We start from the raw sequence: 9,722 nt of genomic DNA, 5'->3' as shown, positions 1-9,722 counted from the left end.
AAGCATTTCTGTGTATATACCTCTTTTATATCACTTATATCATGTTTTATTTGTATGCCCATTTCTGACTAGACTGAGTTCTTGGAGGGCAAGGACTGTCTATTCGTTTATTTTTGTTGTAGAGTGCCTGACATAGCTAGGATTTTCCCTCTCTCTCTGGATTTGCCTATTCTGGACATTTCAGGTAACTGGAATCAGATAATATGTGACTTTATGCCTGGCTTCTTTCACTCAGCATGTTTTCAAGGTTTATCTGTGTTGTAGCACATATCAGTACTGCATTCCTTTTTATGGCCAAATAATATTCCATTGTGTGAGTATACCACATTTTGTTTATCCATTCATCAGTTGATGGACATTTGGGTTGATTTCACTTTTTTGCTATTATGAATAATGCTGCTCTGAACACTCATATATGCAAGTTTTTGTGTGGATGTATATCTTCATTTCTCTTGGGTATATACTTAGGAGTAGAATTGCTGGGTTTAACTTTCTGAGGGACTGCCAAACGTTTTTCCTGAATATGTTTTTGATTCTTTTTTCTTCCCTCACCCTCATCCCTCCCCTGCCTCGTAACCATCAAAGATTGCTTCTTTTTGTGTGTAAACCTTTTCATGAGTTTTTATAGTAGTGGTCTCATACAATATTTGTCCTTTTGTGATTGACTTATTTCACTCAGCATAATGCCCTCCAGATTCATCCATGTTGTGAGGTGCTTTGCAGATTCATCATTGTTCTTTGTCATTGCGTAGTACTCCATTGTGTATATGTACCATGGCTTGTTTATCCATTCATCTGTTGATGGGCATCTAGTTGTTTCCATCTTTTTGCTATTGTGAACCATGCTGCAGTGAACATGGGTGTGCATATGTCTATTCATGTGACGGCTGTTATTTCTCTAGGATATATTCCTAGGAGTGGGATTGCTGAATCATATGGTATTTCTATTTCTAGCTTTCTAAGAAAGCGTGATACCATTTTCCAAAATGGTTGTACCATTTTGCATTCCCACCAGCAGTGCATAAGAGTTCCCATCTCTCCACAGCCTCTCCAACATTTGTTAGTTTCTGTTTTTTGATTTGTGCCAGTAATGCCGGGGTGAGATGGTATCTCATTATGGTTTTGATTTGCATTTCTCTAATGGCTAGTGATCATGAGCATTTCCTCATGTGTCAGTTCATTTCCTTTGCCAATTTTTTTTCCTTTTAATAAAAATATTTTGTCACAGCAAAAAATGCATATTTATAAGGACAATCAGGAGGAAGAAGCTATTTCCAACATCACACAATTTGTTTTCTGGTGCCTCCAAAAGAGAAGTTTCATCACTCAAGAGAATGGAATTCACTGAAAGGTTCATAAGAAAAATGTTCCACTTACAGAGTAAGTTTCTGGCAGATTTTTCTAGAGCTGGTAGCTGGCTGACCCCCGGTGTCTGAATAAAGACAATGGCATCTTGATGCTACTTTCGTACACGTACTTTCTATTGCCCCCTTCTTTGGTTACCCCCCTCTGTGGGGAAACATGTGGCTTCTTAGGTTTGCAGGAATTCAGGCTGTACTTGTGCCACTTTCTGGAATTCTTTAGTGTGGATTTTAGGGCACCGCATCTCACACCAACTGATGGGAACCATCTGGACACCTGACTCACTGTGGGCCACCACCATGCCAAGCTCGTTTTCGGCATTGGTCAGCAGGTAGTTGGTCTGTGCATCACCCAGAGAGATCACTTTGGCCAAGACAATGTCACCTGGGTGGAAACTCTTATAAATTTCAACCTTGTCTTTTTCAGTAGCTTGGACATCTTCTTTGCAGATAGTTCCTCGAAGGGAGTTCTTAAGTGATGTGGACCCCACAAAAAGGATGTGTACTTTGGCAAAGCGTGAATTGATGCTAGAGACCTTATAGGTTATAATAGCCCCCACATCTGGCAGTAATTGAGATTCTGTCTGTCTCATCACAGACACCACAGGAAGCACGCCATTCTCGCTGCTCTTCATCAGGCAGCTGGCAAGCTACAAGAAAATGTAGCCGTGCCGGGTGTAGGTTCCGCTGCCCCGGGGTTCCCCTCCTCTAAGTTACACAGACGTTCGCCGGGGATGCAGTACTTCACAGGGGGCACCATGACTAGCTTTGTCCATTTTTTAAATGGATTATCTGTCTTTTTGTTGTAGAGGTGTTGAATTTTCCTTTAGATTTCAGAAATTAGACCTTTGTCAGATTTGTAATAGCCAAAAATTTTTTCCCAGTCTGTAGGTTCTCTTTTTATTCTTTTGTTAAAGTCTTTTGATGAGCATAAGTGCTTAATTTTTAGGGCTTTTTTTGTTGGGAGTTTTTTTTTTAATTACCTTTTCAGTCTCATCTCTTGTTATGGGTCTGTTCAGATTTTCAACGTCAATTTGTGATAGTTTGGGTAGATAGTGTGTTTCTAGAAATTTGTCAATTTCCTCTAGATTTTCAAATTTGTTGGAGTATTGTTTTTCATAATACTCTGTTATGATCCTTTTTATTTCAGTTGGGTCTGTTGTAATGTCCCCCAATTTCTTATATGGGTTATTTGCATTCTCTCCTTTTTTTCTTTTGTCAGTTTGGCTAGTGGTTTGTCGATTTTGTTGATCATTTCAAAGAGCAGCATGTAGTTTTGTTGATTCTTTGTATTGTTTTTCTATTCTCTATTTCATTTATTTCTGCTCTGATCTTTATTGTTTCCTTTCTTCTGGTGGCTGTAGGCTTCTTTTGCTGTTCTCTTTCTAGTTGTTCGAGTTGTGTAGCTAATGTTTTGATTTTGTCCCTTCTTTTTTGATGTGTGCATCTATTGCTATAAACTGTCCTCTGAGTACTGCCTTTGCTGTGTCCCAAAGGTTTTGGTATGATGTGTTTTCATTCTCATTTGATTCTAGGAATTTTTTGATTCCATCTGTGATTTCTTCTATTACCCAGTGGTTTTTAAGCAGGATGTTATTTAGTCTCCATGTAATTGATTTTTTTTCTTGTTCTTCCTGTTGTTAATTTCTACTTTGATGGCATTGTGATCAGAGAAGATACTTTGTATTATCTCAGTGTTTTGGATTTTGTGGAGGGTTGCTTTGTGGCCTAAGATGTGGTCTATTCTGGAGAACGTTCCATTCACGTTGGAAAAGAATGTGTACTTTGCAGCTGTTGGGTGGAGTGTTCTATATATGTCTAAGAGTTCAAGTTGGCTGATTGTGGCCTTTAGATATTCTGTATCTTTGTTGAGTTTCTTTCTAGATGTTCTGTCCTTTACCGAGAGTGGTGTGTTGAAGTCTCCTACAATTATTGTGGAACTGTCAATTTCTCTTTTCAGTGCTGTTGGAGTTTTGTTTTATATATTTTGGAGCCGTATCATTGGGTGTGTAGCTATTTATTATGGTTATGTCTTCATGCTGGATTGTCCCTTTAATCATGATATAGTGCCCTTCTTTGTCTTTTATGGTGGATTTTGTTTTAAAGTCTATTTTATCTGAGATTAATATTGCCTATTTTATCTGAGGTTAGTATTGCCACTCCTGCTCTTTTTTGGTGGCTGTTTACTTGATACATTTTTCCATCCTTTGATTTTTAATAAACTTATGTCTTTGTTTCTAAGGTATGTCTCTTGTAGACAGCATATTGATGGATCCTGTATTTTTATCCATTCTGTCACTTTATGGGTGCATTTAGGCCATTTACATTCAGTGTAATTATTTATAGGTGTGAGTTTATTGTTGTCATTTTGTAGTGTTTTTTTTTTGTGGTGCTGATGATTTCTTTGTTCCTCTTACTTTCCTGTGCTGAATTTCTTTTGTTTGTGAATTTTTTTCATTTCTTTTGTTTTTATAGATTTTGTTTTTACTGAGACTTTATGTTTTTCGTCTTTATTTTGATGAGTAGGTTTGTTAACTTTCTTTGTGGTTACCTTGAAATTTACCCTTATCTTCCTAAATTTGAACCAGTCTATTTTTACTTGGTATCTCCTTGCCTTCCTCTCCATTAGAGAGTTCTGTACCTACACCATTTATTCCCTCTTTTATTGTTCTGACATTGTTGTCATTTGCAGACTAACCTCTCTGGTTCCCTGTTATAAATCTTTTGGTTTTGAATAGTCCTTGAGAGTTCATTTCCTAGGTTGGTATCTTGCTGGTGCAATCTTGTGTCGTAGCTGCAGGCTGTGGTCTGATGTTATTTGTTCTCAAACCGAAGGACTCCCTTTAATAATTCTTGTAAGTTTGGTTTGGTTTTTACATATTCCCTTAATTTCTGTTTATCTGGAAATGTTCTAATTTCAATGTCATATTTGAACAAGAGTTTTGTAGGATATATTATTCTTAGGTGGCAATTTGTTTCTTTCAAGGTTTTATATATGTTATCCCATTGCCTTCTTGCCTGCATGGTTTCTACCGAGTAATCAGAGCTTAGTCTTAGTATTTCTCCTCTGTACGTGACTTTGTTTTTCTCGAGCTGCTCTCAGGATTCTGTCTTTGTCTTTGGTTTTAGCAATTGTGATTACGATATGCCTTGGTGATTTTCTTTTGGAGTCTATCCTATATGGGGTTCGTTGAGCTTCTTGGATGGTCAACTTTTTATCTTTCATGATATTAGGGAAGTTTTTTGTCAGCAATTCAGTGCTCCTCTCTGTTTTCTGTTTTCTCCCCCTGTTCTGGAACTCCAATCACAAGCAAATTTTTGCTTTTGATTGTATGCCACATAATTCTCAGGGTTTCTTCTTTTTCCTTTGTTCTTTTTTCTGATTTTTCCTCAAAGTTGTATCCAGGTGTTTGTCTTCAATTTCGCTGATCCTGTCTTCCATTGTTTTAAATCTGTTCCTCGGCTCTTCTATGACACTGTCCATTTCTGAAATCTTGTTGTTTATCTTTTGGATTTCTAATTGTTGTTTTTGTATGATTTCTAGTTCTGAATTTATTTTGGCATTTTGTTCCTGTATTATTTTCCTGAATTCTTCTATTTTTTTGTCTGTATTTTCCATGAATTTGTCTATTTTCCATCATTTTTGTCTGCTTTTTGCTTCAACTCTTGGATAGCTCTGAATATTAGAGATTTGAATTCCTTATCAGGTAGTTCTAGTGCCTCTTCTTCTATTGGAAAGTCATCTGGTGTTTTATTTTAGACGCCTGCTGGAACCATCCTGTCCTGTTTTTTTATATGTTTTGATATTGTCTGCTGTTTTTGGGACATTCAGTAGTTGTTTTCCTTTGTTTATTGATTGTAAATTTTTTTTTCATCCTACTTTGTTGTTTTATGTGGTTATGTCTGAGCAGGCTGACTGCACGTTCTTTGTTGTTTGCTTGTCTGTGGACACAATATTTTTCACCTCCTTGTCCAATGGGCAGTGCCAGTCACTCAGCTATGGTGCAGCAGGGCAGGTCCAGCTGAAGGGGAGGGGCTGGGATGGGTTGTTTGTGGCATATACTGGGGCCGACAAGGTGATCCAGAAGTCAGTGCAGGGCAGGTTCCAGTAGGTCGTGCCCGTGCTGCTTGGGAGTGCAATGTTCAGCATGTGGTGCAGATAGGCAGAAGGTGGGGGAGGGGAAGGTTGTGATGTGTGGAGCTAGGTTGGGTATGAAAAAGGAGGAGAGAGAAACAGGAGCAAAAAAAAAGTGCTGAGGGAGCTTGCCATTGGAGTGGAGAGACAAGAAACTGAGAAATGAAGAAAAACAAAAAGGAAAAAAATAAGCATAAAAAATTAAATTAAAAAATAATAATGAAAAAATAAAAATTTCAAAAAAACAAACAAAAAAAATGCCCCCAGGGATCTCACTGGCACAGCTACGCAGATCAGAGAAGCGGCTCCCAATCCACAAAGTACAGCCCAGCAAGAAGGGGTGGAGATAATACATAGCACCAGGTATTCAGGAGACAGGAAAAGAAGGTAAGTAGAAAGAGATGAGAAACCGAGAAATGAAGAAAAATAAAAAGGAAAAAAGAAAGTGAAAACAAACAACCCAAAAAAAAGAAAGGGTAAAAAAAAGCCCCCAGGGATCCCACCAGCGTGGCCTAGTGGACTGGGGAAGCAGTTCCCCAGCTGAGCGGCGCTTCACAGCCTGTCAAGAAGAAGCAAAGATGGTACATGGAGTCAGGTGTTCAATTGAAAGGAGGGAGAGGAGGTGAGAGGCAGGGGAGAAATCAAAAGCGGCCGAAAAAAGCAACACCATCAACAAAGAAATGGCAGTGAAAAAGCTGGCTGGTGTGGGTAGGGCAAATCCGAGTGGCACAGAACTGGTGCCTCCCGGGCCATGGTCATGGCCTGCTGGGAAGCAGTAGATCGGCCCGCTGGGAGGCAGCAAACCAGCCCTCCAGAAAGCTGGGAATCGGCCCGCCAGGAAGCCCCGGATCAGCCTGCTGGGAAGCAACGAATCCGCCCTCTGGGAAGCCAGGAATTGGCCCGTTGAGAAGCTGTGGCTCTGCCTTCCAGGAAGCCGGGAATTGGCCCACTTGGGAAGCAGCGAATCGGCCCACTGGGAAGCTGGAAATCGACCCAGCGGGAAGCAGTGAAGGTCGAACCGGGGGAGGCAGGGCGGGGGGTGGGAAAGCATGTCTCGCTGGTTACTGGGTGCTCTGTCTTCTGCTGGGAGCTCCGTGAATCTGCTTTTCCATACTCCCTGTCCGCTGATCTCCAACAGGAGTCAAAGATGGTGGATCCGTGCTACATTAGCTGATAGGGGACCTCTGCTTGTAACTCTCCTCGCTCTGTGTTCTCTGTTAGTTTCTTATTCCATTTGGTGCTTGGTTGAGTTCTTTATTTCTTCATTTGACGCTTAGGGTTCCAGGATTAATGTCTGTCTCTGTTTTACTTAGTTTTTTGGGTCTTTGCTGTGGAGGAATGGTGTGGTACTTCTGTCTGTAGCACTTTGTTGGCTCTGTGATTCTTAAAAAAATTTTTTTTGGTTTTATTGTGTTTTAGGTGAAAGTTTACAGTGTGAATTATTTTCTCATTCAAAAATTTATACACAATTTGTTTTTGTGACATTGGTTGCAATCCCTTCAATGTGTCAGCACTCTCCCCTTTTTCACCCCGGTACCATGTCCATTCATCTTGTTTTCTTGTCCCTTCCTGCCTTCTTGTCTTGCCTTTGGGCAGGAGTTGCCCATTTGCTCTCATATACTTGATTGAACTAAGAAGCACATTCCTCACATGTGTTATTGTTTGTTTTATAGGCCTGTCTAATCTTTGGCTGAAAGGTGGACTTTGGGAGTGGCTTCAATTCTGAGTTAGCAGGGCGTCCAGGGGCCATAGTCTCGAAGGTTCCTCCAGTCTCTGTCAGACCAGTAAGTCTAGTCTTTTTTTGTGAAGATTCTTAAAATTTTTAATCAAGGGAAAGAGATTAAAATTATCTGACCTTATAACTGATTTTCAATAATACTACCCTACAGAAATTTTTTTATATTGTGCTATAACAGGGCATTAATTGTTTTTTTTTGTAGGAAAGAATACCTGAAAGGGATATCATGGGGCGAACAGTGAATGAAGGTAAGATTTACTTGTCTAAAGGTGAGAATGTTTTTAGTTAGTTAATTGGAATAATTATCTCCTGATATACTGAATATTTGAAATAAAGCCTTTTTAAAAAATAAAGCTATCGGATGTGTTAGGTACTTAGAATTTTAGAACTGAAATAGTTGTTAGAGGTAATCTTGTCGTCCCTTACAAACTCAGAGAGGTTAAGTGAACAGGTCATACAGCAGTCTTGACAATGCCAAGATTAGAATCCAAATTTTCGAACTCTAATATGAGTGATTTAAAAAATGATTCCTTCTGTCTTGTTCTAGTGAGAAGTCTGCTTAGTGTCCCATGAATATACCATACTCATTTGCAGTCTCTGCTTTGTGATATATTTTCCTTCCTATAATACATTCTTCACATCTCTGTCTTTCTAAGTCTTGTTCCTCCTTCAAAATCCAGTTCAAGTCCTGTGTCTTCCATGACTTTCTCTGGCTGAATGCTGTCCTCTGCTATACTCTAATTTTGTCAAGTGTATTAGTTTAATGTAGTTTCTCTAACTAGATTCTAAGCTCCTCTAGAGCAGGAGCCATGCCTTTACAGTTCTGTTTTCTTCCCTATTAGAAAATGTTACTATAGGACTATTTAATAAATATAAATGTGTACTTTGTTTTACTAGTCAAATCATTGAAATAGAAAGCAGCCCATTTACCCCTCCTCCAAGTGTTCACGTATCTTAAAGAGTCACTCAGTCATAAGCAGAAAGTAGATCTGATTTTCAGTACATCTGGCATCATCCATAGATCCTTTTTAAAAAGCCAAAGCTCAATCAGATTGAGCTCTTCTAGATCAAAATACTAATGCCAGTTGGAGGAAATACAAGGGCCAGAAGAACACAATGCCACGGGGAGACCGTCAGCAAAATCCAGACCGGAAAACCCTAAACGACCAACCAGCTGGTATCATCAGCGAAAAAACTGCAAAGGGAAGGGGAAAGAAAAAAAAGGAGGAGGAACCTATAGATCAAAAGAGACTTAAGAGACATATCAGATTGCTGTGAATGGACTTTATTTGAACCTGATTCAAACAATCTTGAAAGAATTAAGATAGTTGGGGAAATATGAACATTGGTCATTTGATGATATTAAATAATTATGGTTACTTTTTTTTAGGTGTAATGACAGTGTTATGATTAAGTTTTTTAAAAGGAGTCGTTTTAGAGATGATGTTATTAGGTGCTATTGAGACGATTCCTACTCATAGCAACCACATGTGACAGAGTAAAACTGCCCCATAGGGTTTTTTCTAGACTGTAATCTTAATGGGAGCAGATCGCCAGGTCTTTCTCCTGTAGAGCCACTGAATGGGTTTGAACCACCAGCCTTCAGTTAGCAGCTTAACCGTTGTGCCCCCAGAGTTCTTTATTTTAGAGATACATACTGTAATATATACAGATGAAATGATATAATATCTTAAGCTTGGCGAGGTCACAAGATCCAGTGCTGTTTGAGCTCCTTAGCTTGGGACAGAGAAGAAACTCTGCCTAGACTGTTGAAACACATTCATTTATCTCATTATTATGTTGTAGTTTAGCATCCCTTTTATATTTGAATTCTCAAAAGCATCTACTTTATTTCTAGAGCCAGTATTAATATTGTAAAGATAGCTAGTTTCATTTGTTGATTCATTTCATCCAACACATGCTTCAGAGTGTTCTGCATGCTAGTTCCTGTACTAGGCACCAAGGTTACTACAGTGAACAAAACAGACAAAATAAAATAAATAAGTCCTTGCCCTTTTGGAGCTTACATTCAGTTGGGGGGAGACATACAATGAACAAAATAAGTGAGGAAATTATAAAGTTAAATAAAAACAAAAACAAAAACCAGAAACCAGTTGCTGTTGAGTCAGTTCCAACTCACGGCAACCCCATGTGTTTCAGAGTAGAACTGGGCTCCATGGAGTTTTCAATGGCTATGACTTTTCAGAAGTAGATCGCCAGGCCTTTCTTCCCAGGTGCCTCGGTGGATTTGAACTGCCAACCTTTCGGTTAGTAGCTGAGCACTTAACGGTTTGTGCTACCCAGGGACTCCTATAACATACCTAGTATATTAGAAAGTGATAAGTCCTGTGTAGAAAATGAAGCTATTATAAAATTAAAACTGGTTAATATTAGAAAATAGATTTAGTTTATATTTTTTCAAAGTGCCCTTTCAAACTATTGTGACCATCCATTATTGCTAATTATTATTATGTTTTTTTAGATTCGA

General features: G+C 38.9%; 1 pseudogene; it reads right to left on the bottom strand.

Annotated features, from left to right (window-relative positions):
• Positions 1-1,531: 1,531 nt before the first annotated feature.
• On the bottom strand, positions 1,532-2,121 carry LOC101348783 (exosome complex component CSL4 pseudogene; annotated as a pseudogene).
• Positions 2,122-9,722: the final 7,601 nt, after the last annotated feature.

Source organism: Trichechus manatus, unplaced genomic scaffold (assembly GCF_000243295.1).
Source record: "Trichechus manatus latirostris isolate Lorelei unplaced genomic scaffold, TriManLat1.0 scaffold00100, whole genome shotgun sequence".
Taxonomy (NCBI): Eukaryota; Metazoa; Chordata; class Mammalia; order Sirenia; family Trichechidae; genus Trichechus; species Trichechus manatus.
This window is presented reverse-complemented; position numbering and strand designations above follow the sequence as displayed.